Genomic DNA, 27,983 nt, shown 5'->3' on the forward strand with positions numbered 1-27,983 from the left:
TCACAGACAGACTCCAGATCTTTTGGTGCTTTAGGTGTGTTTATTTACATGCAAAATATTGGAGGGGGAAGTTAAATGGTGAGGGGTGATGGCAGAGGAGTGTCCATGGCAGAGTCCAGTCTATTTGTCTCATAGGTGCATTGCCCATATGGGCATAGGAAGTGGAGCTGGGGCAGTTTCAATATGGACAGGGTGACAAAGTAGGACAGTGGGTTGACAATCAGGGTGGTCTAATTTCTTGGCGGGGGTCTTGGCATCGTGCTCTGTCTTGTTCCTGGATCTCAGGGACCGTTTGTGGGGTGGTTCTCCGTCTGCAGGGGGTGGGTTGCTGGTGTGGCGGTCCTGTGGCGGTGCCTCCTGTCCACTAGCGCCGGCGGAGGTGGTGGGCAGTTCATCATCCATGCTAGTGTCAGGGGCCCCTTGTAGTGCCACAGTGTCCCTCCTGGTGTTGAGTATTTCCTTCAGCACCCCTACGATGGTGCCCAGGGCAGAGCTGATGGTTCTGAGTTCCTCCCTGAACCCCAAATACTGTTCCTCCTGCATGCGCTGGGTCTCCTGAAACTTGGCCAGGACCCTTGCCATCATCTCCTGGGAGTGGTGGTATGCTCCCATGATGGAGGAGAGGGCGTCGTGGAGAATGGGTTCCCTTGGCCTGTCCGCCCCCTGTCGCACAGCAGCCCTCCCAGTTCCCCTGTGTTCCTGTGCCTCCGTCCCCTGGACCGTGTGCCCATTACCACTGCCCCCAGGTCCCTGTTGTTGTTCGGGTGGTGGGTTATTCTGGGTTCCCTGTAGTGGTGGACACACAGCTGATTGACGTGTCCAGGGGACGGAGGTATGGGCCCGCTGGGTGGGTGCTGTGCTGGTATTACCAGAGGGGGGAAGGTCTGTGGTGGCCTGTGCCTGTGTGAGGGGAACCAACTGTCCTGAGGCCCACGATGGTCCGGGCTGGTCATCTAGATCTAGTTGGACAGAGCTGCTTTCATCACTGTGGGCCTCTTCTGTGGGTGGGGTGGAGATGTCTGGACCCTCCTGTCTGGTGACATTGGGTAGTGGTCTTGCAGGGGTGTAAAAGCATGATTATTGCATCTGTGTGTGTCATGGTGTGCAATGGGTGGGTGACCGTGTACCCCTGTGCTGACATTCCTGTGTGGGGGCTTGTGTGATAATGGTTTTGGGGAGTTTATGGGTATGTGCAGTGGGCATGCTTTAGTGATGGGTGTCAATGCGTTGTTGTTGCATGCAGGGCTTGGTGTTGGGATGTGTGGTTTGTGATATTGGTACATTTGTGAGGAGTTGGGGTGATAGGGGTGGGGGCGAGGATGGGGGTATATGATAGCATGCAGGTAGGGTGGGGGATATGGTAGTTAAAGGTTTGACTTACCGGAGTCCATTCCTCCACCGACTCCAGCAAGGCCCTCAGGAGCCAGAATCGCCATGACCTGCTCCTCCCATGTTGTTAGTTGTGGGTGAGGAGGTGGGGGTCCGCCCCCAGTCCGCTGAACCGCCTGGTGGTGTCTTGAGACCACGGAACGCACCTTCCCCCGTAGGTTGTTCCACCTCTTCCTGATGTCGTCCCGATTTCTTGGGTGTTGTCCCACTTTGTTTGACCCTGTCGACTATTCTTCACCATAGCTCTATATTCCTTGCAATTGAGGTGTGCTGCACCTGTGCTCCAAATAGCTGTGGCTCTACCCGGACGATTTCCTCCACCATGACCCTGAGCTCCTCCTCAGAGAACCTGGGGTGTCTTTGCCGGGCCATGGGGTGGTGTCGGTGATGTGTGGGGTGGTGTGTGTGGTGATAAGTGTGGTGATATGTAGTGGTGTGTGGTGTTTTGTGCGTGGAAGTTGTGTGGGTGATGGTGTTGTGTGCCTGTGGCTTCTAGTTTGTGGATGGTGGTGTCTCTCTCTGGCATTCTCTCTGTAATAGTGGTCGTAGGGGTTTGTGGGTGATGTGGGTGTGTGTTTTATATTGCAATGGGTGTGTGGGAGTGGTGTGTGTATGTGTATCAGGTGTGTGTATTTCGATTTGTCCAATGTGGCGGTGTTTTGTAGAAGCGTGTGTATTTTGAGCGCGGCGGTGTGTACCGCCAATGGAATACCGCGGTTGAAAGACAGCCGCGTGGATTCGTGTGTCGTGATAGTGTGGGCGTATTTCTGTTGGCGTGACGGTGGAGTTTTTTTTTTCACCAGTTTATCACTGACCTTTGGTGTGGCGGACTTGTGTGGGTGTCTAAATTTTGTCGGATTTCGAGATGTGGTTCATAATAGCTGTGGCGGAATGCCGCGGCCGCGGCAGTGTGTTGGCGGTCTTCTGCACGGCGGTATGCAGCTTTTACCACCAATGTTGTAATGACCCCCTAAATCTTTAGGAATGTGACTATGTTTGAAAATAATTGTGCTTTGAGTGTGATGAAAACGGTTTTGATTGTAGATGTCAGATCTAAAAATAAACCTATGTGTAATAAGAGCACAGGAGGTTTGGCTCTTGATGTAGGTGCTAATTCGGACTTCCTACTTTACTAGCGACCCTACAACAATGATAGGGTATAGGACCAAGCTTTTTGAATTTAGGAACAGGGAAGCTGTTGGACCTGACTATTTTTGCAGGGTCATCCCCAGACTTTGTGCCTCCTTCTTCCTATTTTGTCTGAGCAGCTTTTGTTGCCACTGGGACTCTGGGCACTGTACCACTGCTAATCAGTGCTAAAGTGCACATGCTCTCTGTGTAAATTGTGTGTATATTTGGCATTTCCATGCTTGGCATATTTGATTTACTAGTACGTCCCTAGCAGAATGCACCAGAGGTGACCAGGGGCTGTGAATCAAATGCTGTTAGTGGGTCTGCAGCACTGAGTGTGCCACCCACATGAGTAGCTTTGTAAACAATGCTCAGACCTGCCACTGCAGTGTCTGCATATAAAGTTTTAACCTGCCAATTCAACCTCAAAATCTTCCTTTTTTTAAACTCATAAACTTGCATGATGACATAATTAGAGATCGAATTATAATTTATTTCATCAATCCTAAAATGCAGGAAACAATTTGGATTTAAGGTGACTCCTCGCTGAAAGACATTATTGCCATAGTCAAGAAAATCAGAATGTCAAGTATGTGCTAAAGCTACTAGCAGTGATGCTGGAAAGTACACAGTGTACCAAGTTTCTCAAGCAGAATTTAGTTTTTCATGGAAATCAACCTTTGATCAAATAGAAGTTCTATATTTGTACACATGAGACATACACTGCTAAGGAGAATCCTGCTTCTTGTTACAGATGAGGTAGCAAGGAACATCTTGCTAATGAGAAACAATGTCCTGCACTCAGGCAAAAGTGTCCTTATTCCAGAACTGTAGGCCACATTGCAAGAGTTTGTGGAAGGAACCAATGTGGTTCAGGACTGAAACATTTGGCTGAACCTATTGAGAATAAATCTTTATGAATCTTTATTCAAAATAATTGTGCTTTGAGTGTGATGAAAACTATTTTGATTGTAGATGTCAAATCTAAAAATAAACCTGTGTGTAATAAGAGCACAGGTGGTGTGGCTCTTGATATAGGTGCTATTCGGACTCCCCACTTTACTGGAGATCCTATAACAATGATAGGGTGTAGGACCCTGTTTTTTGTGATTTAAGAACAGGGAAGCTGTTGGACCTGGCCATTTTTGCAGGGTCGTCCCTAGACTTTGTGCCTCCTTCCTCCTATTTTGTCTGACCAGCTTTTGTTGGCATTAGGATTCTGGTCTCTGCTAATTAGTGATAAAGTGCATATGCTCTCTGTGCAAATTGTATGTATAACTGTTTTTCCATGATTAGCATATTTGATTTACTAGTAAGTCCCTAGTAGAGTGTACCAGAGGTTACCAGGGCATGTAAATCAAATGCTACTAGTAGGCCTGATAGTTTATTCCATCAATCCTAAAATGCAGGAGAAACTTTGGATTGAAGGTTACTCATGGCTGAAAGACATTATTGCCATAGTCAAGAAAATCAGAATTGTGTCAAATATGTGCTTAAGCTGCTACCAGTGATGCTGGAAAGCACACAGTGTACAAAGTTTCTCAAGCAGAATTTAGTTTTTCATGGAAAGCAAACTTTGATCAAACATAAGTTCTACATTTAAACACATGAGACATACACTGCTAAGGACAATCGTGCTTCATGTTACAGATGCAGTAGCAAGGAACGACTTGATATAGGTGCTAATTCGGACTCCCCACTTTACTGGAGACCCTACAACAATGATAGGGTGTGGGACCCTGTTTTTTAATTTAAGAACAGGGAAGCTGTTGGACCTGGCCATTTTTGCAGGGTCGGCCCCAGACTTTGGCGGTCATTCTTACCCTGGCGGACGGTGATAAAGCGGCGGCCAACCCGCAAACAGGCCGGCGGTCAAAAAAATGGTATTCTAACTCTGGCGGGAACCGCCAACACAGGCCGCCACATTAACACTCTGACCGCCACGGCGGGACCGACAAACAGCGCGGCGGTCACTGCCAACAGGCAGGCGGCAGACAATGTACCGCCCACCCTATCACAACTCACCAATCCGCCACCTTTTCCAGGGCGGGAGCCCCGCCGATAAAAACACGGCGGAAACAGACTACGAACGGGAAAACGCTCACCTATACACACTCCACGAGGAATGAGGACAGCATGGAGCCCGAATTACACATCCTACCAGCTATTGTCTACATGCTCATCTACCAGGAGTACGAACGCCGGCGCAGACGACAACGGTGAGTCCTGCACCTACGACACAGGGGAGGGGGGAGGAGGAAAGCTTACGGGCACACACATGCGCCATACACCCACCCCCCCACCACAAATACCTACACCCCAATGCTGAGCAACAAGTCAGAGTGACACCACACAAACCCCCCGGAATAATGCAAAGACACAATTTAAATGTTCGATACACTATATGTATAAATAGCTCTATTGAAGGAATGGCAAATATGCCATATAAAAGATACAAAAATAAGGAATGAACATAGTCAACAAGATATACATAGGCAAAAAGTCTGGCACATTCCGTCAAAGTTCCATAGTCTGTGGGCCAATGTGCACAAACACATGGGCAAAGCCCACACAGGAGACCAGATACCATTGGAGAGAACACTGCAGGGGCATCAGATGATAAAACTACAGGCACCTCAGGGGGAAGGGAAGGGGGGGCACCTCAGCCACATGAGTCCACGACGCCAGATCCACGAGGGGCCTCCATGCCCACTGTCCCATCCTGGGGGGTGCAAAGCCACAGTCCATCAGATGGATTACCGACTCCACTGTGATTGGAGGAGGCATGGTGCCCCGAGTGCTCCCTGAAGCCCTGCTCGACACAGAACCGGCACTGTCAATGGGCCAGCGGTGCTTGAGATGAAGGGCCCAGCGGAGCGGTGCTTGAGACGGCGGGGCCCAGCGGAGCGGTGCTTGAGATGAAGGGCCCAGCGGAGCGGTGCATGACAGGAAGGGCCCAGTGGAGCTGTGCTTGAGACGGCGGGGCCCAGCGGAGCGGTGCATGACAGGAAGGGCCCAGCGGAGCGGTGCTTGAGATGAAGGGCACAGCGGAGCGGTGCATGACAGGAAGGGCCCAGCGGAGCGGTGCTTGAGACGGCGGGGCCCAGCGGAGCGGTGCTTGAGGTGAAGGGCCCAGCGGAGCGGTGCATGACAGGAAGGGCCCAGTGGAGCGGTGCTTGAGACGGCGGGGCCCAGTGGAGCGGTGCATGACAGGAAGGGCCCAGCGGAGCGGTGCTTGAGATGAAGGGCCCAGCGGAGCGGTGCATGACAGGAAGGGCCCAGCGGAGCAGTGCTTGAGACGGCGGGGCCCAGCGGAGCAGTGCTTGAGATGAAGGGCCCAGCGGAGCGGTGCATGACAGGAAGCGCCCAGTGGAGCGGTGCTTGAGACGGCGGGCCCAGCGGAGCGGTGCATGACAGGAAGGGCCCAGTGGAGCGGTGCTTGACAGGAAGGGCCCAGCGGAGCGGTGCTTGAGACGGCGGGGCCCAGCGGAGCGGTGCATGACAGGAAGGGCCCAGTGGAGCGGTGCTTGAGACGGCGGGGCCCAGCGGAGCGGTGCATGACAGGAAGGGCCCAGTGGAGCGGTGCTTGAGACGGCGGGGCCCAGCGGAGCGGTGCATGACAGGAAGGGCCCAGTGGAGCGGTGCTTGAGACGGCGGGGCCCAGCGGAGCGGTGCATGACAGGAAGGGCCCAGTGGAGCGGTGCTTGACAGGAAGGGCCCAGCGGAGCGGTGCTTGAGATGGCGGAGCCCAGCGGAGCGGTGCATGACAGGAAGGGCCCAGTGGAGCGGTGCTTGAGACAGCGGGGCCCAGCGGAGCGGTGCATGACAGGAAGGGCCCAGCGGAGCGGTTCTTGAGACGGCGGGGCCCTGTTCAGCAGTGCTCCTCCCGGCGGGGCCCGTTCAGTGGTGCTCCTCCCGGCGGGGCCCGTTCAGCGGTTCTTGCCCCGGCGGGGCCCTGTTCAGCGGTGCTCCTCCCGGCAGGTCCCGTTCAGCGGTTCTTGCCCCGGCGGGGCCCTGTTCAGCGGTGCTCCTCCCGGCGGGGCCCGTTCAGCGGTTCTTGTCCCGGCGGGGCCCGTTCAGCGGTTCTTGCCCCGGCGGGGCCTGTTCAGCGGTGCTCCTCCCGGCGGGGCCCGCTCAGCGGTTCTTGCCCCGGCGGGGCCCGTTCAGCGGTGCTCCTCCCGGCGGGGCCCGTTCAGCGGTTCTTGCCCCGGCGGGGCCCTGTTCAGCGGTGCTCCTCCCGGCGTGGCCCGTTCAGCGGTTCTTATCCCGGCAGGGCCCGTTCAGCGGTTCTTGCCCCGGCGGGGCCCGTTCAGCAGTGCTCCTCCCAGCGGGGCCCGTTCAACGGTTCTTGCCCCGGCGGGGCCCGTTCAGCGGTTCTTGACCCCGCGGGGCCCGTTCAGCGGTGCTTGTCCTGTGTGTCTAAGGAGCCAGACCTGGGCAAGACTTGCCGCTCATTCACCATCCGAACTTGCGGTCGCGGCGCCCTCCTGTGATGGAGTCCTGGGCCCGTGGGTGTCGTCCGTCACACCCGGGATGGGGCTGGTGGGGCCCTCCTGGGCAGCTCGCCTGCTGCCTGACTTCTCCGCCCTGCTGCCCTTGCCCTCCTTCGCTGGAGCTCTGTGGCCCTTGCCTCCCTTGGATGATGTGGCAGGTGACGGGGCAAGGCTACTGTCCTTGGTGGCAGCCGTCTCAGGCTTGTCGCGCCGGGCCTTTTTCTTCTTTGTCCTCTTCCCAGGGGGGGGGGCTGGCTGTCCCCTTGCTGCTGGCCGATGTTCCTGCCCTAGGATCTGGTGGACTCCAATAGCCCTGCACTATGGTCACAGTAGATGCAGGGCTGGTGTTGGCTGAGGTGTTTTTTTTTGGTCTTACCAGATGGAGGGGGTGGGTCAGTGATTGGAACGAGTTCAAGGTTGGAAAGGAAAAGGACTTGGGGAGGACAGGGACGGGTAGGTGTAGTGGGTTTGGGAGTGGAGGAAGAGGATGTGGTTGTAGGAGAGTCAAGTGTGCTGTCTTTGGGTGCAGGTGCTTGTGACGGAGTCTGTCGTGAGGTGGATGGCTGTTGGGTGGGTGGCTGCCTGCATTTGTGTGCTTTGGAAGAGGGGGTGACAGACACACTGGGAGAGGACACAGGGGACGTGTAAATGGCAGTGGGGGTGGTGACTGCAAGTGTGCGGACTGTAATGGAGGGTGTGCTGGTGATAGTGGTGTGCATGCAGGTGTGAGTGGAGACGTCACAGGGAGGGAGGGGGGAGATGAGGAGGTGGGGGACACAGAGGTGGTAGTGACTGTTGGCATGTCTGCATCTGGATGTTGCTTGGGTGAATGCTTGTGGGATCTGTGGTGCTTATGTCTGGATGAGCTGCCCTTGGGTGTAGAGGTGTGTGCAGGCTGGTCTGATGGTGTGGATGGGATAGGCAGAGGAACAGGAGACTGGGACTGGGTGGAGGGAGTCAGAAGAGGGAGGCTGGAGACAGGGACAATGGCTGCCGTCAGTGCTGAGGCCAGAGCGTTGAACGATCGCTGATGGGCAGCCTGACCCGAATGAATGCCCTCCAGGTATGCATTGCTCCAATGCACCTCCCTTTCTACACCCTGGATGGCATTCAAGAGGGTAGACTGCCCAACAATGAGTGTCCTGAGGAGGTCAATGACCTCCTCACTGAGGGCAGCAGGGGTAACTGGGGCAGGACCTGAGGTGCCTGGGGCGAAGGAGATGCCCGCCTTCCTGGGCGAGCGGGCACGGAGCGAAGGCTGAGGGGCTGCTGGGAGGGCGGGGCTGGTGCGCTGGGTGGCGGCTGTACCTGTTGTGGCGGTGGGCACGGATGTTGCCACGACCGCTAGGGAGCTCCCTTCCGAGGATGTGTCGGTGTCGCTGACGTCTCCACGGGTCCCCGTTGTGGAGCTCCACTCACCCTCCATCTCACTGGTGTACTCGGAGTCTGTCGTATGGCCCTCCGGGGCCATGTGAGATGCAGCTCCCTCGTGCTCCAATGCCACTTCTCCTCCGCCAGATGATGCTAATGCACACATGAACAGGAAGACAAAGAAAAGGGGGGGGTGGAGAAATGAAGACAGGTTGAGTGCATGCATTGGCAACACCGTTGTCGGAGAGGACAGACACAGAAGCCCCCTGAACTAGGCCGCGCAATGGGGGTACACTACTCAGTTATTGTGACTAGTCCTACGGGTCTATGGACGACAAATGCACACATGGGTGAGGCCGGACCATGGATAGCTGTACTTGGCACCCTACAGAGGTGGGGGGTGGGAGCACAGGGCCGTGTCTAACGGAGGAGCCTAGCCTACAGAATGCGCCCTGGCCTGGAGATAGCCACAGCCCTCCTCCCCCACCCAGACACCTTCCCTGCGCGCAAAGATAGCAGAATGTGCTGATACTCACCCCCTTGTGTCTGCTGTGATGTCCTCACGCGCCCATCCAAATCAGGGTAGGCCACCGCCAGGATCCGGGACATCAGGGGGGTCAATTGGCGGCTGGCACCCCTCCTACGTTGGGAGGCCATCCCCAGCAGAGCGGATGTCCTCCCACCTCTTTCGGCAGTGGGTGCCCCGTCTGTTGTGGACCCCCAGGGCCCGGACGTCCTTGGCGATGGCACGCCAAATGTCGATCTTCTGATGGGCGCTGACCTATGTGACATGTACAGGGTGGTAAAAGAAATCGCATCAGTTTTCTGCCTGGTCAATGTGAGTGGCCCCCCCTCCCCAACCTTGCCATGTGGCACATGCTCTCATCTTTCGTGCGTTGCAGTCCTCATTCGCTCCCCTCCCCACCATCTTACATACACCCCACTCAACACAGGCATAGCCCATTCAACGTGCACCCTGTGTACTAACCTGTTGGTCTGGAGGACCGTAGAGTAGCGCATACTGGGGGAGGACCCCATCAACAAGTTCCTCCAATTCTTCGGCAGTGAAGGCAGGGGCCCTTTCCCCAGTCGCAGCAGCCATTGTATCTCCCAGACCGAGGTCACAGCAGCACTTGCAGTATAGGTCCTCTCCTGTGGATGATCAGGTCTCGAGTGATTAATCAGAAAATGGCGGTCACGCCCGCAGCGGTGCGTACCGCGGCGGTGCGTACCGCGACCGCCGGCGCACATCGTCATTGGCTCCTGAGACCCATAGGGTTCAATGTTAACCAATGCTGCTTTGCGCCACGGTCTTCGATCGCCTACCGCCACGGTGTGCCACACCAGCGCAGTTACCTCACATCCCACTGTCACACTTCACAGGTCAGGCAGCCGCCATTTCAAGGGCCCACATGGCATGATTTCTACAGCATCACACAGGCCTAGGCCTTGCACAGCCACTCATACAAGCCGTTCCATGCATAGCGATTCGTGTACTGTGCAAGCTGTGTGAACGTACCTGTGGGTTGCTTGACTCTGTGCTCCATGTTGTCCTTCCTAGGCACCGTCCGCTGGGACTTGCGAGGAGAAGGATGAATCCTCCCGTGTACCGCCCGCTGGTGGACCTGTCGACAATGGAAGAACGACATATCATACTTACATACCGGCTTGACAGAGCAACTATACATGAACTATGTGCCCAGCTGGAGCCAGACCTGATGTCCCCCATCCGCCAACCCACAGGGATTCCCCCTCTGGTGCAGGTTCAGTCAGTACTCCATTTTGTGGCAAGTGGGTCTTTTCAGACAACAGTGGCCATGTCATCTGGGATGTCTCAGCCTATGTTTTCTAAGGTTTTGTCCAGAGTGTTGTCTGCCCTGATGAAATACATGCAGAGCTACATTATTTTCCCTGAGGTGGGCGAATTGGCTACAGTGAAGGGTGATTTCTATGCCCTTGGACATATCCCCAACATCATTGGTGCCATTGATGGGACCCATGTGGCTTTGGTTCCCCCCAAAGACAGTGAGCAGGTGTACCGAAACAGAAAAAGTTATCATTCGATGAATGTCCAGGTGGTCTGTTTGGCTGACCAGTACATCTCCCATGTAAATGCCAAGTTCCCTGGGTCAGTGCATGACGCGTATGTCATGCGAAATAGCAGCATCCCTTATGTGATGGAACAGCTACAGAGACACCGTGTGTGGCTAATTGGTGACTCTGGTTACCCCAACCTGTCGTGGCTACTGACCCCAGTGAGGAATCCCCGGACCAGGGCAGAGGAACGGTACAATGAGGCCCATGGGCGATCTAGGAGGATCATAGAAAGGACCTTCGGGGTCCTGAAGGCCAGGTTTAGGTGCCTGCATACGACACGGGGATCCCTCATGTACTCACCAAAGAAGGTGTGCCAGATCATCGTGGCCTGCTGTATGCTTCACAATCTTGCATTGCGATGCCAGGTGCCTTTTCTGCAGGAGGATGGTCCAGATGGTGGTGTTGTAGCAGCTGTGGAGCCTGTGGAGAGTGAAGAGGAGGAAGACAACGGGGACGACACGGACAACAGGGATACAGTCATACAACAATACTTTCAGTAGCACACAGGTAAGGAACAGCCACCCCAATTTACATTTACTTGAGGCCTCATGCGTCTCCACTGTCTGTGTTTCCCCCCAGTTCCTGTTCACTGATTTGTGACTTTCCCTTCCCTTTTCAGAGCTGTATGACCCACTGCCTGACTTCTGCTTTGTTTGCCGATGGACTAAAGCTTATTGAAATTGGTATGTTGTCATCACAAGGTAACTGGCCATTATTGCACTGTTATGTGTAATACATTTGTTAAGAATACAAGCAGACTCCTGTTTTTTTAAGTGGAATAAGTGATTTATTTTAAGTGCTACATATAGGTAAATGATTGGGAAGCGGGGATGGGTGGGGGTGGAGTAATGTCCATGGCAGAGTCCAGTTCTCAGTCGCACAGGTGCATTGTCCATATGCCTGTGGAAGGATGGAGCAAGGGCAGTTCAAGGTTGGACAGGGTGACAATGTGGGACAGTGGGATGACATCAGGGGGTATCTTAGGCTGGCGGGGGTCTTGCAATCCTACTCTGTCTTCTTGTGAGATCTCAGGTTCTGCTTGCGGGGTGGTTCATCTTGTGCAGGAGGTGGGGTTCTGGTGGCCTGTCGTTGTGTGGGGGCCTCCTGTCCACTAGCGCCGGCGGAGGTGGTAGGCTGTTCCTGGCCTGGGCTAGTGACAGGGGCCCTTTGGGGTGCCACATGGTCCCGCAATGTGGTGACGATCTGGGTAAGGGCCAGGACGATGGTCCCCATTGCGGAACCGATGTTCCTCAGTTCCTCCCTGAACCCCATGTACCGTTCCTCCTGCAGTTCCTGGATCTCCTGGAACGGGGCCAGTACCGTCGCCATCGTCTCCTGGGAGCGGTGGTATGCTCCCATGATGGTGGAGAGGGCCTCTTGGAGAGTCGGTTCCCCGGGCCTGTCCCCCCCTGTCGCAGAGCAGCCCGCCCAGTTCCCCTGTGTTCCTGGGCCTCTGTCCCCTGGACGGTGTGCCCACTACCACTGCCCCCAGGTCCCTGTTGTTGTTGGGGTGGTGGGTCAACCTGGGTGCCCTGTAGTGGCGGACACACCGCTGATTTACGTGCCCTGGAGACAGAGGCATGGGCCCGCTGGGTGGGAGCTGTGCTGGTGTTCCCAGAGGGGGTTGGGTCTGGTGTAGCCTGTGGCTGTCTGTGGGGAACCGACTGTCCAGAGGTCCCCGATGGGCCGGGCTGGTCGTCTGGCTCCAGGGAGACAGAGCTGCTGTCATCGCTGGGGGCCTCTTCTGGGGGTGGGATGGACATCTCTGGACCCTCCGTGGCGGTGTGGTGGCGTTCGGGACCTGCAGGGGTATAAAGGTATGGTTATTGCTTCTGTGTGTGGCATTTCGTGTGATGGGTGGGTGTCCGTGTACCCATGTGCAGGCATTTCCTTGTGGGGGCTTTTGTGAGTGTGGCTTGTGGGGGTGATGTGTGTGTGCAGTGGGCATGCTTTGGTGATGGGTGTCCATGCTTTGTGGTCGCATGCAGGGCTTGGTGTTGGGATGGGTGGGTTGTGATGGTGAGCCTTTTGCTAGGGGTTGGTGTGATGGGGGAGGGGGTGAGGGTGGGGGTATGATTTGGCATGCAGGTGGGGTGGGGGAGGGAGGCAGTAGTGAAGATTTGCCTTACCAGAGTCCATTCCTCCGGCTACTCCTGTGAGGCCCTCAGGATGCAGGATGTGCAAGACTTCCTCCTCCCACGCGGTAAATTCTGGGGGAGTAGGTGGGGGTCCGCCGCCAGTCTTCTGCACCGCAATGTTGTGCCTTGATACCATGGAACGCACCTTCCCCCGTAGGTCGTTCCATCTCTTCCTGATGTCCTCCCAATTGCGTGGATGCTGTCCCACCGCGTTAACCCTGTCCACTATCCTTTGCCATAGCTCCATCTTCCTGGCTATTGTGGTGTGCTGCACCTGTGCCCCGAAGAGCTGGGGCTCTACACGGACTATTTCCTCCACCATGACCCTGAGTTCTGCGTCAGAGAACCTGGGGTGTCTTTGGGGTGCCATGGGGTGGTGTGGTTGATGTGTGGGGTGGCGTTTGTGGTGCTGGGTGTGGTGTGTGTGGTGGTGTGTGGTGTTTGGTGCGTGGATTCTGTGTGGGTGATGGTGTTGTGTGCCTCTGTGTTGTGGGATTCTCTATTCTGTGCTCTGTCTCTCACCTTCATCAATGATTTCAGGTCGTAGGGACTTGTGGGTGATGTGGGTTTGTGCTTTATATTGTGTTGGGTGTGTGGGAGTGGTATTAGTATGTGTATCAGGTGTGCGTATTTCGAACTGACCAATGTTGCTGAGTTTTGTATGTGTGTGTGTATATTTACCGCGGCGTTGTGTACCACCAATGGAATACCGCGTTTGAAAGACCGCCGCGTGGATTTGTGGGTCGGAATGGTATGGGCGTTTTTCTGTTGGCGTGACGGTGGAGGTTTGGTCAGCCCCATTTTTTCGCTATCCTTTGGTGTGGTGGATTTTTGTGGATGTCGGGTTTTTGGCGGTTTGGCAGTTGCGGGTCAGAATGAGCGTGGCGGTTTACCACGGCCACAGCGGTGTCATGGCGGCCTTCTGGCCGGCGGTAAGCAACTTTTCCCGCCGAGGTCAGAATGACCCCCTTTGTGTATCCTTCCTCCTATTTTGTCTGACCAGCTTTTTTTGGCGTCAGGACTCTGGGCACTTTATCACTGCTAATCATTGCTAAGGTGCATATGCTCTGTGTGTAAATTGCATGTATAACTGGCATTTCCATGATTGCCATTTTTTGATTTACTAGTAAGTCCCTAGTAGAGTGCACTAGAGGTTACCAGGGCCTTTAAATCAAATACTTGTGGGCCTGTAGCACTGATTGTGCCACCCACATGTGTAGCCCTGTAAACATAGCTCAGGCCTGCCACTGCAGTGTCTGTGTATAAAGTTTTAACCTGCCAATTCTACCGCCAAATCTTCCCTTTTTTAAACTTTAAACTTGCATGATGACGTAATTAGAGATCAAATGATAGTTTATTCCATCAATCCTAAAATGCAGGAGAAACTTTGGATTGAAGGTTGCTCATGGCTGAAAGACATTAGTGCCATAGTCCAAAAATCAGAATTTTGTAAAATATGTGCTAAAGCTGCTACCAGTGATGCAGGAAAGCAAACAGTGTACACAGTTTCTCAAGCAGAATTGAGTTTTTCATGGAAATTAACCTTTGAGCACATAGGCCCTCATTACAAAATTGGCGGTAAAAGCCGCTTACCGCCGTGCAGAAGTCCGCCAACACATAGCCGCGGCTGACGAAATCCGCCACTGCTATTATGACCCACAGCTCGGAATCCGCCAAAATTCAGACACCCACACAAGTCCGCCACACCAAAGGTCAGTGATAAACTGGCGAAAACAAATCCTCCACCGTCACGCCAACAGAAATACGCCCACACTATCACAACACACAAATCCACGCAGCGGTCTTTCAACCGCGGTATACCATTGGCGGTACACACTGCCGCGCTCAAAATACACACACTTTTACAAAACACAGCCACATTGGACAATTCAAAATACACACACCTGATACACATACACACACCACTCCCACACACCCATTACAATATAAAACACACACCCACATCACCCACAAACCCCCATGACAAAATTACCGAGAGAAGGCCAGAGAGAGACACCACAAAGAACTACCAAGCATCCACAGGCACACAATACCATCACCTTCATAACTTCCATGCACCTCACACAACACACCACTAAATATCACTGCACTTATCACTACACACATCACCCCACACATCACCCACACCACCCCATGGCACGGCAAAGACACCCCAGGTTCTCTGAGGAGGAGCTCAGGGTCATGGTGGAGGAAATCGTCCGGGTAGAGCCACAGCTATTCGGATCACAGGTGCAGCACACCTCCATAGCTAGGAAGATGGAGCTATGGCGAAGAATAGTGGACAGGGTCAAAGCAGTGGGGCAGCACCCAAGAAATAGGGATGGCATCAGGAAGAGGTGGAACGACCTACAGGGGAAGGTGTGTTCCGTGTTCTCAAGACAACACCTTGCGGTTCAGCGGACTGGCGGCGGACCCTCATCTCCTCCCCCACAACTAACAATATGGGAGGAGCAAGTCTTGGCGATTCTGCATCCTGAGGGCATCGCAGGAGTAGATGGAGGAATGGACTCTGGTAAGTCAAATCTTAATTATTACATCCCCCACCCTACTTGCATGCTATCACATACCCCCACCCTCACCCTCACCCCCATCACTCCAACTCCTCACAAACGTCCCAACATCAGAAACCACACATCCTAACACCAAGCCCTGCATGGAACAACAAAGCATGGACACCCATAACCAAAGCATGGCCACTGCACATACCCATACACCCCCCTAAACCACCATCACACAATTTCCCACACAGGAATGCAAGCACTGGGGTACACGGTCACCCACCCATTGCACACCATGGCACACACAGAGGCAATAAACATCCTTTTCTACCACTGAAAGACCCCTACCCAACATCACCTGACAGGAGGGTCCACACATGTCCACACCACCAACAGTAGAGGCCCACAGTGATGACAGCAGCTCTGTCCAACTGGATCTAGATGAGCAGCCCGGCCCATCGGGGACCTCTGGACAGTCGGTTCCCCTGACACAGTCACAGGCCACCACAGAGCTTCCCCCCTCTGGAAACACCAACACAGCACCCACCCAGCGGCCCATACCTCTGTCCCCAGGACACGTCAATCAGCAGTGTGTCCACCACTACAGGGAACCCAGGCTAACCCACCACCCCAACAACAACAGGGACCTGGGGGCAGTGGTAGAGAGCACACGGTCCAGGGGACGGAGGCCAAGGAACACATCGGAACTGGGAGGCTGCTGTGCGACAGGGGGCGGACAGGCCAAGGGAACCCACTCTCCACGAGGCCCTCTCCAACATCATGGGAGCCTACCACCACTCCCTGGAGACGATGGCAATGGTACTGGACAAGTTTCAGGAGACCCAGCGCCTGCAGGAGGAACAGTATTTGGGCTTCGGGGAGGAACTCAGATCCATCAATTCCACCCTGGGCACCATCATAGGGGTACTGAAGGAAGTCCTCAACACCAGGAGGGACGCTGTGGCACAACAAGGGGCCCCTGACACTAGCCTGGACGATGAACTGCCCACCACCTCCGCCGGCGCTAGTGGACAGAAGGCACCGCCACAGGACCACCACACCAGCACCCCACCCCATGCAGAGGGAGAACCACCCGCAAACGGTCCCTTAGATCCAGGAAAAAGACAGAGAATGATGCCAAGACCCCCGCCAAGAAATGAGACCACCCTGAACATCATCCTTCTGTCCCACTTTGTCACCCTGCCCCAGCTCCACTTCCTATGCCCATTTGGGCAATGCACCTGTGAGACTAATAGTCTGGACTCTGCCATGGACATTCCTCCACCATCACCCCTCACCATTTTACAACCCCCTCCACTATTGAGCACTTAAATAAACACCCTTGAAGCACAAAACAATCTGGAGTCAGCCTGTGATTTCAAAATAGTGTATTAGCAATTACAGTGTCAAAATGCTCTTTCAAATGTAATGTCAACATACCTATGTCACACAGCTCTAGTCTATGAGGAAACAAAGCAGATGTCACACAGTGGGACCCACATCTGTGAAATCGTAAGGGAAAGTGACAACTCAGTGACCATACACTGAGTGAAAACGACAGACAGTAGAGAGGTAGTTGTGTTAAAGTACATGTAGTAGGCAGGTTTGTATTCTTACCTGTGTCTCACTGGAAATATTGCAGGATCACCGAGTTCCTGTTGTCGATGTCCTCTTCTTCTGCTTCCTCATCTTCACTGTCCACAGGCTCCACAGCTGCAACAACACCGCCATTTGGACCATCCTCCTGCAGAAAAGGCACCTGTCGTCGCAAAGCTAAGTTGTGAAGCATACAGAAGGCCACGATGTTCTGGCACACCTTCTTTGGTGAGTAGAATAGGGATCCACCTGTCATATGGAGGCACCTGAACCTGGCCTTCAGGGGGACGAAGGTCCGCTCTATAATCCGCCGAGTTCGCCCATGGGCCTCATTGTAGCGTTCCTCTGCTCTTGTCCTGGGATTCCTCACTGGGGTCAGTAGCCATGACAGGTTGGGGTAACCAGAGTCACCTGCAAATGGCGAGGGGCAACTGTTAGACACACACTAACCTGTAGGGATATCCCCAGACCCAGACAACCATTCCCACTGACTTGCTTCCAGGTGCTCACCTAATAGCCACACACGGTGCCTCTGGAGTTGCCCCATCATATAAGGGATGCTGCTATTCCGCAGGATGTAAGCGTCATGCATTGATCCAGGGAATTTGGCATTAACATGGGAGATGTACTTGTCTGCCACACATACCATCTGCACATTCATGGAATGATAACTCTTCCGGTTTCTGTACACCTGTTCACTCCTGCGGGGGGTACCAAAGCCACATGTGTCTCATCAATGGCACCTATGATGTTGGGGGTATGTCCCAGGGCATAGAAGTCACCTTTCATTGTAGGCAAATCCTCCACCTGAGGGAAAACGATGTAGCTCCGCATGTGTTTCAGCAGGGCAGACAACACTCTGGACAACACGTTGGAAAACATAGGCTGGGACATCCCTGATGCTATGGCCACTGTTGTTTAAAATGACCCACTTGCAAACAAATGGAGTACTGACAGCACCTGCACTTGAGGGGGATTCCAGTGGAATGGCGGATAGCTGACATCAGGTCTGGCTCCAGCTGGGCACACAGTTCCAGGATTGTGGCACGATCAAGCCTGTAGGTGATGATCACATGTCTTTCCTCCATTGTTGACAGGTCCACCAGCGGTCTGTACACCGGAGGATGCCGCCATCTCCTCACATGTCCCAGCGGACGGTGCCTATGAAGGACAACAGCGAGCACAGAGTCAACTAACTCAGAGGTACATACCCACAGCTTACACAGAACACGAATCATAATCCGAACTTTGGCCTGTATGAGTGTTGAGGCAAGGACTAGGTATGTGTGACACAGTTAAAAATTAAGCCATGTGGGCCCCTAAAATGGCGACTGCCTGACCTGTAAAGTGGGACAATGGGATGTGAGGTAACTGCGCTGGTGTTGTTCACCGTTGCAGTAGGCAGTCGAAGACCGCAGCGCAATTCTGCATTGGTTAACATTGGACCCTATGGGTCCCAGGAGCCATTGACGATGTATGCCGGCGGTGACGGTATGCACCGCCGCGGACGTGACCGCCATTTTCTATCTGTTCAATCACTCGATACCTGATCTTCGACAGGAGAGGACCTACACTGCAAGTGCTGCTGTGACCTCGGTCTGGAAGAGACAATGGCTCATGCGTCTGGGGAAAGGGCCCCTGCCTTTACATCGGAGGAGTTGGAGAAACTCGTGGATGGGGTCCTCCCCTAGTACACGCTACTCTACGGTCCTCCAGACAAACAGGTAAGTACACTGGGAGCATGCTGTATGGGCTATGCCTGTGTGTAGTGGGCTGGATGAAAGATGGGGGGGGAGATAGAGGCTTGCATGAAACAATGGTGAGTGCATGTGCCACATGGCAAGGGTAGGGATGGGGGCCAATGACTGTGACGATGCAGTTGGTAATAACTTTTCTTTTCCCCCTGTACAATTCATGTAAGTCAGCACCCACCAGAAAAAGGATATTTGGCATGCCATCGCCAAGGACGTCCGGACCCTGGGGGTCTACCACAGACGGAGCACCCACTGCCGTAAGAGATGGGAGGACATTTGCCGCTGGAGCAAGAAGATGGCGGAGGCCCAGCTGGGGATGGCCTCCCAATGTGGGAGGGGTGCCCGTCGCACCATGACCCCCCTGATGTTCAGGATCCTGGTGGTTGTGTACCCGGAGTTGGATGGGCGCTTGAGGGCATCACAGCAGCCACAAGGGGGTGAGCACACTCTCATTCTGATGATTTTGCGTGCAGTGGAGGTCACTGGGTGGGGGAGGTGGGCTGTGGGTTTCCCTAGGCCAGGGCGAGTGTGCTAGTTAGGTCCCCTTGTTCTGGCAGACCCTGTGGCACCCCACCCCACCTGTGTGCAGTGCCAAGTATACCTAGTCAGGCTCCTGTGTCATCCATGTGTGCAGATGTCGGCCATGGCCTTGTAGGCCATGTCCCAGGGATTGAACAGTGGAGCCCAAGTGCACGGGGTAGTGCAGGGGGCTTCTGTGTCTGTCGTGTCCGCCAACGGTAGCGGTAATGCATGCACTCAACATGTCTTTCTTCTGTCGTCCCCCCATTTTTGTGGTCTCCCTGTTCTTGTGTGCATTAGCATCATCAGGCGGAGGAGCAGTGGCACCGGAGCAGGAGGGAGCTGCATCCCACATGGCCGTGGAGATCAAGACAAAGGAGTCGGAGTTCACCAGTGGGACGGAGGGCAAGGGGAGCTCCTCACCGGGGACAGAAGCTAACACCAGTGATACGGACTCGTCGTCTGATGGAAGCTCCCTTGTGGTGGCGGCAACATCTGTGCCCCCGCATCTACAGGTACAGCTGCCACCCCCCCTACCAGCACCGCCCTCCCAGCAGCCCCTCAGCCTTTGCCCTGTGCCAGCTCACCCAGGAGGGTGGGCATCACCTTCTCCCCAGGCACCTCAGCTTTGCCCCAGTCACCCCTGCTGCCCTCAGTGAGGAGGCCATTGACCTTTTCAGGTCCCTCACTGTTGGGCAGTCTACCATTTTGAATGCCATCCAGGGTGTAGAAAGACAGTTGCAACAAACAAATGCATTCCTGGAGGGCATTCATTCTGGTCAGGCGGCCCTTCAGCGAGCTTTTCAGACTCTGGCCTCAGCACTGATGGCAGCCATTGTCCCTATCTCTAGCCTCCCCCCTCCAACTTCCTCCAACCAGACCCAATCCCCTCTACCTCAGCCTATCCCAAGCACACCTTCAGACCAGCATGCACACATGTCAACACACAAGGGAAGCTCTGCCAAACATAAGCACCACACATCCCACAGGCACTCACGCAAGCATCACACACATGCAGACACACCAACATCCACTGCCTCCACTGTGTCCCCCACCTCCCCATCTCCCTCCTCCCCCCAGTCTCGTCTACACTCACACCTGCATGCACTACATCTACAGCCACTACTTCCATCACCAGCACACACATTACCACAACCGCTCACGTGCAGTCACCACCCCCACTCACACGTCCCCTGTGTCCTCTTCCAGTGTGTCTGTGACGCCACCTCCCAAGATACACAAATGCAGGCACACACCCACCCAACAGCCATCCACCTCACGACAGCCTCCAGCGCATGCACCTTCACCCAAAGTCACCAAACGAACAACTCCTACAACCACAACCTCTTCCTCCACGCCCAAACCCCCTCCAGCTGCCCGTCCCAGTGTTCCCAAGAAACTTTTCCTGTCCAACCTTGACCTCTTTCCCTCACCTCCCCCACCCCGTCAGTCTCCTAGGGCCCGACTCTCCAGGTCCCAACCTAGCACCTCAGTCACAACATCTCTGGGACCAGTGGTGCCTGTAGTCACCGGAATCTAGAGTGCACCGGCCACCAGGGCAGCCAGTGTGGCATGGAGCCAGAGCACGGACAGTCCCCCACCTGTCAAGCATCAAAAGTTGGGCAGTGCCCGGCGGGAGAGGGGGAAGACTCCAGCCACCAAAGCCGCTCCCAGGGGTACAGGTGGAAGTGTGGAGTCAGATGCGACACCTTCCAAGGTGGGGAAGGGCCACAAGAAAGTCAACAAGTCTGGGAAGAGCAGCACGATGGAGAAGACCGCCATCATCCCCACTGCCCAGGAGGCCACCGCCACCAGCCCTGGTGCCCAGGAGGTCACCGCCAGCACCAGCCCTGCTGCCCAGGAGGCCACCGCCAGCACCAGCCCTGCTGCCCAGGAGGCCACTGCCATCATCTCCCGCTGCCCAGGAGGCCACCGCTAGCACCAGCCCAGCTGCCCAGGAGTCCACCGCCAGCACCAGCCCTGCTTCCCAGGAGGCCACCGCCAGGACCAGCCCCGCTGGCCCAGAAGGGACCGCCAGCACCAGCCCAGCTGGGCTATGAAGGACCGACAGCACCAGCCCCGCTGGGTCAGACAGGACCGCCAGCAGCTGAGTCACTGCCAAGGACCCTGTTGCCACAAGCACCGCTGAACAGGACACCGCCGCCACAAACAGCGCTGAATAGGACACCGCCACCACAAACACCGCTGAACAGGACACTGCTGCCAAAACTACAGGTGAACAGGGCACCGCCACCACAAGCACCGCTGCCAAGGACACCGCCTCAACAAGCACCGCTGCCGAGGACACCGCCGCAACAAGCACCACTGGCCCATGAGCACCAAGGGCACTGAGAGATACATCTACTACCTCTGTCCTTGGCAGGAAGAAGCACTCTGGCCACAAGGCCCCCTCCAGAACCAGTGGAGAAAGGCATCCACCTGAGAGACCGTGGCTTTGCACTCCCCAGGATGAAGCAGTGGGCAACCCACCCACTGTAGAGACTTGAGAGATTGTGGCTTTGCACTCCCCAGGATAATGCAGTGGGCAACCCACCCACTGGAGAGATTTGAGAGACTGTGGCTTTGCACTCCCCAGGATAAAGCAGTGGGCAACCCACCCACTGGAGAGACTGTGGCTTTGCACTCCCCAGGATAATGCAGTGGGCAACCCACCCACTGGAGAGACTTGAGAGACTGTGGCTTTGCACTCCCCAGGATAATGCAGTGGGAAACCCACCCACTGGAGAGACTTGAGAGACTGTGGCTTTGCACTCCCCAGGATAATGCAGTGGGCAACCCACCCACTGAAGAGACTTGAGAGACTGTGGCTTTGCACTCCCCAGGATTGTACAGTGGGCAAACCACCCACTGTAGAGACTTGAGAGACTGTGGCTTGCACTCCCCAGGATTGAACAGTGGGCATGTGGCCCCCTCGTGGATTTGGCGTTGTGCACTCAACCGGCTGAGGTGCCCCTCTTTCCCTTCCCCCTGAGGTGCCTGTTTTATTGCTATCTGATGCCCCTGCAGTGTTCTCTCCGTCATGTTCGGGGATTGAGTGTGGGCCTCGCCCATACCGTGTGGGCCCAGTGTTCCACGGACTTCAATGGAGCACTACTTGGACTACTATTCTTGGTGTATATATTTGTTTGTAGTGTATATATATTTTTGCGTACTGGATTTTAATATATTACAATGGTTACACTCATTTCCTTTTGTCCTTGCATTCTTCCAGGGGGGTCGGAGGGTGTAACTGTAATGTATCATGCTGTATTAGTGTGTGTGTTTTGTCGTGGTTGAGGGTGGGGGTGTTGAGTGTTGCATGTGTGTGTCACTGTTTTTTCCCTCCCCTCTCCCCTGTGTTGTAGGTGCAGTACTCACCGTGGTCTTCGCCACCGGCGTTCGTGCTCCTGGTAGAGGAGCAAGAAGATGAGGGCTGGCAGGACCTGGAGCTCGGGTTCAATCAATCAATCAGTAAATTTCTAAAGCGCGCTACGTACCCGTTAGGGTTTCAAGGCGCTGAGGGGAGGGGGGTAGCTGTTATTGGTCGAAGAGCCAGGTCTTGAGGAGTCTCCTGAAGGATAGGATGTCCCGGGTCTGGCACAGGGGGGTCGGGAGGGAATTCCAGGTCTTGGCGGCGCGGTAGGAGAAGGATCCGCGCCGGAGGTCTTGCGTTGGAATCGGGGAACGATGGCGAGGGAGAGGTTGGCAGAGCGGAGTTGGCGGGAGGGGACGTAGAAGTTGAGTCTGTTGTTCAGGTAGGCGGGTCCGGCATTGTGGAGTGCTTTGTGCGCGTGGGTGAGGAGTTTAAAGGTGATCCTCTTGTCCACGGGGAGCCAGTGGAGGTCCTTCAGGTGGTGGGAGATGTGGCATCGGCGGGGTACGCCGACGTGGGGGGACGTGCGGACGTGGGGGGCGAGCTCTAGACCAAAACAGGTCAGAGGTCGCTCCATGGCGTCCGGATTCCTCGTGGGGTGTGTTGAGGTAAGCGTTTTCCCTTCGAAGTCCTGTTTCTGCCATGTTTTTGTTCGTGGTGAATCCACCCCGGAAAAGGTGTCGGATTGGCCTCTCAGGATACTGTGGGCGGTACATTGTCTTCTGCCTGTCTGTTGGTGGTGACCGCCGAGCTGTATGTTGCTACCGCCGTGGCAGTCGGAGTGTTAAAGTGGCTGTCTTTGTTGGCGGTTTCCGCCACGGTCGTGATTCCATTTCTTTTCTGCCGGCCTGTTGGCGGTCTTACCACCGCTTTAGCACCGACCGCCAGGGTTGTAATGACCACCATAGAGTTCTACATTTGTATATATGAGATATACACTGCTAAGGAGAATCATGCTTCTTGTTACAGATGCGGTAGCAAGGAACATCTTGCTAATGAGAAATCATGTCATGCTCCCAGGCTAAAGTGGTCTTATCGCAGAACTGTAGGCCACTTTGAAAGACTGTGTAGAAGAAAGCAATGTGATTCACAACTGAGGCATTTGCCTGAGCCTGTTGAAAGAAGATATTTAAGAATGTGGGCCTGCACAGAACGTCTTCTTGTGTGGGCGCTTCCCCTGCCGCTGCCTCCCTGCGGCCCCGCCCCCCTCGCGCCCTCATTCGCCGCTCCCCTCCCGCCTCCCGCCTCCCAGCTGCTCCTCCCTCCCCCCTCCCTTCTTAATGGCTGGCGCTGCGCGTCGAGGGTGAGCGACCTCTGACCTGTTTTTGGTCTAGAGCTCGCCCCCCACGTCCGCAGCACCACCTTGCTGTCTCGTGTCCCTGACCCCCGCCCACGCTGCTGCTAGCGTTTTCGAGGCCCTCCTCCACCTGCAGGCATCCTCCTGCGCCTCATCCCTGGTGTCTAGTGGGCTCTGAAAAGCTTCGCTAGACCCGTGTGCACTGTGCCGCTTTCGCCTTATCTGTAAGTGTTTTTACTTTTCAGCGCCTTGCCTCCTTGCGCTCTTGCCCCCATTTGTGCCCATTCTGATTGCTGTATTCCGCTTGTACTTTGTGCCATTTACCGTATTTGTGACTGTTTTGACTTGTGCTTTATTTCTCACTTTTGTGCCTTTTTCAGCCTGGTTTTCGCCCCTTAGGCGCTCCCCCTTGCCGCTTCCCCTGCCACTGCCTCCCTGCGGACCCGCCCCCCTCGCGCCCCCATTCGCAGCTCCCTCCCGCCTCCCGCCTCCCAGCTGCTCCTCCCTCCCCCCTCCCTTCTTAATGGCTGGCGCTGCGCGTCGAGGGTGAGCGACCTCTGACCTGTTTTTGGTCTAGAGCTCGCCCCCCACGTCCGCAGCACCAACTTGCTGTCTCGTGTCCCTGACCCCCGCCCACGCTGCTGCTAGCGTGTTCGAGGCCCTCCTCCACCCGCAGGCATCCTCCTGCGCCTCATCCCTGGTGTCTAGTGGGCTCTGAAAAGCTTCGCTAGACCCGTGTGCACTGTGCCGCTTTCGCCGTATCTGTAAGTGTTTTTACTTTTCAGCGCCTTGCCTCCTTGCGCTCTTGCCCTCATTTGTGCCCCTTCTGATTGCTGTATTCCGCTTGTACTTTGTGCCATTTACCGTATTTTTGACTGTTTTGACTTGTGCTTTATTTCTCACTTTTGTGCCTTTTTCAGCCTGGTTTTCGCCCCTTAGGCGCTCCCCCTTGCCGCTTCCCCTGCCGCTGCCTCCCTGCAGCCCACCCCCCTTGCGCCCCCATTCGCCGCTCCCTCCCGCCTCCCGCCTCCCGCCTCCCAGCTGCTCCTCCCTCCCCCCTCCCTTCTTAATGGCTGGCGCTGCGCGTCGAGGGTGAGCAACCTCTGACCTGTTTTTGCTCTAGAGCTCGCCTCCCACGTCCGCAGCACCACCTTGCTGTCTCGTGTCCCTGACTCCCGCCCACGCTGCTGCTAGCGTGTTCGAGGCCCTCCTCCACCTGCAGGCATCCTCCTGCGCATCATCCCTGGTGTCTAGTGGGCTCTGAAAAGCTTCTCTAGACCCGTGTGCACTATGCCGCTTTCGCCGTATCTGTAAGTGTTTTTACTTTTCAGCGGCTTGCCTCCTTGCGCTCTTGCCCCCATTTGTGCCCCTTCTGATTGCTGTATTCCGCTTGTACTTTGTGCCATTTACCGTATTTGTGACTGTTTTGACTTGTGCTTTATTTCTCACTTTTGTGCCTTTTTCAGCCTGGTTTTCGCCACTTAGGCGCTCCCCCTTGCTGCTTCCCCTGCCGCTGCCTCCCTACGGCCCGCCCCCCTCGCGCCCCCATTCGCCGCTCCCTCCCACCTGCCGCCTCCCAGCTGCTCCTCCCTCCCCCCTCCCTTCTTAATGGCTGGCGCTGCGCGTCGAGGGTGAGCGACCTCTGACCTGTTTTTGATCTAGAGCTCGCCCCCCACGTCCGCAGCACCACCTTGCTGTCTCGTGTCCCTGACCCCCGCCCACGGTGCTGCTAGCGTGTTCGAGGCCCTCCTCCACCCTCAGGCATCCTCCTGCACCTCATCCCTGGTGTCTAGTGGGCTCTGAAAAGCTTCGCTAGACCCGTGTGCACTGTGCCGCTTTCGCCGTATCTGTAAGTGTTTTTACTTTTCAGCGCCTTGCCTACATGCGCTCTTGCCCCCATTTGCGCCCCTTCTGATTGATGTATTCCGCTTGTACTTTGTGCCATTTACCATATTTGTGACTGTTTTGACTTGCGCTTTATTTCTCACTTTTGTACCTTTTTCAGGCTGTTTTTCGCCACTTAGGCGCTCCCCTTTGCCGCTGCCTCCCTGCAGCCCGTCCCCCTTGCAGCCCCATTCGCCGCTCCCTCCCGCCTCCCGCCTCCCAGCTGCTCCTCCCTTCCCCCTCCCTTCTTAATGGCTGGCGCTGCGCGTCGAGGGTGAGCGACCTCTGACCTGTTTTTGGTCTGGAGCTCGCCCCACACGTCCGCAGCACCACCTTGCTGTCTCGTGTCCCTGACCCCCGCCCACGCTGCTGTCAGCATGTTCGAGGCCCTCCTCCACCCGCAGGCATCCTCCTGCGCCTCATCCCTGGTGTCTAGTGGGCTCTGAAAAACTTCGCTAGACCCGTGTGCACTGTGCCGCTTTCGCCGTATCTGTAAGTGTTTTTACTTTTCAGCGCCTTGCCTCCTTGCGCTCTTGCCCCCATTTGTGCCCCTTCTGATTGCTGTATTCTGCTTGTACTTTGTGCCATTTACCGTATTTGTGACTGTTTTGACTTGTGCTTTATTTCTCACTTTTGTGCCTTTTTCAGCCTGGTTTTCGCCCCTTAGGTGATCCCCCTTGCCGCTTCCCCTGCCACTGCCTCCCTGCGGCCCCGCCCCCCTCGCGCCCCCATTCGCACCTCCCTCCCGCCTCCCGCCTCCCAGCTGCTCCTCCCTCCCCCCTCCCTTCTTAATGGCTGGCGCTGCGCGTCGAGGGTGAGCGACCTCTGACCTGTTTTTGGTCTAGAGCTCGCCCCCCACGTCCGCAGCACCACCTTGCTGTCTCGTGTCCCTGACCCCCGCCCATGCTGCTGCTAGCGTGTTCGAGGTCCTCCTCCACCCGCAGGCATCCTCCTGCGCCTCATCCCTGGTGTCTAGTGGGCTCTGAAAAGCTTCGCTAGACCCGTGTGCACTGTGCCGCTTTCGCCGTATCTGTAAGTGTTTTTACTTTTCAGCACCTTGCCTCCTTGCGCTCTTGCCCCCATTTGTGCCCCTTCTGATTGCTGTATTCCGCTTGTACTTTGTGCCATTTACCGTATTTGTGACTGTTTTGACTTGTGCTTTATTTCTCACTTTTGTGCCTTTTTCAGCCTGGTTTTCGCCCCTTAGGCGCTCCCCCTTGCCGCTTCCCCTGCCGCTGCCTCCCTGCGGCCCACCCCCCTTGCGCCCCCATTCGCCGCTGCCTCCCGCCTCCCGCCTCCCAGCTGCTCCTCCCTCCCCCTCCCTTCTTAATGGCTGGCGCTGCGCGTCGAGGGTGAGCAACCTCTGACCTGTTTTTGCTCTAGAGCTCGCCTCCCACGTCCGCAGCACCACCTTGCTGTCTCGTGTCCCTGACTCCCGCCCACGCTGCTGCTAGCGTGTTCGAGGCCCTCCTCCACCTGCAGGCATCCTCCTGCGCATCATCCCTGGTGTCTAGTGGGCTCTGAAAAGCTTCTCTAGACCCGTGTGCACTGTGCCGCTTTCGCCGTATCTGTAAGTGTTTTTACTTTTCAGCGGCTTGCCTCCTTGCGCTCTTGCCCCCATTTGTGCCCCTTCTGATTGCTGTATTCCGCTTGTACTTTGTGCCATTTACCGTATTTGTGACTGTTTTGACTTGTGCTTTATTTCTCACTTTTGTGCCTTTTTCAGCCTGGTTTTCGCCACTTAGGCGCTCCCCCTTGCTGCTTCCCCTGCCGCTGCCTCCCTACGGCCCGCCCCCCTCGCGCCCCCATTCGCCGCTCCCTCCCACCTCCCGCCTCCGAGCTGCTCCTCCCTCCCCCCTCCCTTCTTAATGGCTGGCGCTGCGCGTCGAGGGTGAGCGACCTCTGACCTGTTTTTGATCTAGAGCTCGCCCCCCACGTCCGCAGCACCACCTTGCTGTCTCGTGTCCCTGACCCCCGCCCACGGTGCTGCTAGCGTGTTAGAGGCCCTCCTCCACCCTCAGGCATCCTCCTGCACCTCATCCCTGGTGTCTAGTGGGCTCTGAAAAGCTTCGCTAGACCCGTGTGCACTGTGCCGCTTTCGCCGTATCTGTAAGTGTTTTTACTTTTCAGCGCCTTGCCTACATGCGCTCTTGCCCCCATTTGCGCCCCTTCTGATTGATGTATTCCGCTTGTACTTTCTGCCATTTACCGTATTTGTGACTGTTTTGACTTGCGCTTTATTTCTCACTTTTGTACCTTTTTCAGGCTGTTTTTCGCCACTTAGGCGCTCCCCTTTGCCGCTGCCTCCCTGCAGCCCGTCCCCCTTGCGCCCCCATTCGCCGCTCCCTCCCGCCTCCCGCCTCCCAGCTGCTCCTCCCTTCCCCCTCCCTTCTTAATGGCTGGCGCTGGGCGTCGAGGGTGA

This window comes from Pleurodeles waltl, chromosome 2_2 (assembly GCF_031143425.1).
Source record: "Pleurodeles waltl isolate 20211129_DDA chromosome 2_2, aPleWal1.hap1.20221129, whole genome shotgun sequence".
Classification (NCBI taxonomy): Eukaryota; Metazoa; Chordata; class Amphibia; order Caudata; family Salamandridae; genus Pleurodeles; species Pleurodeles waltl.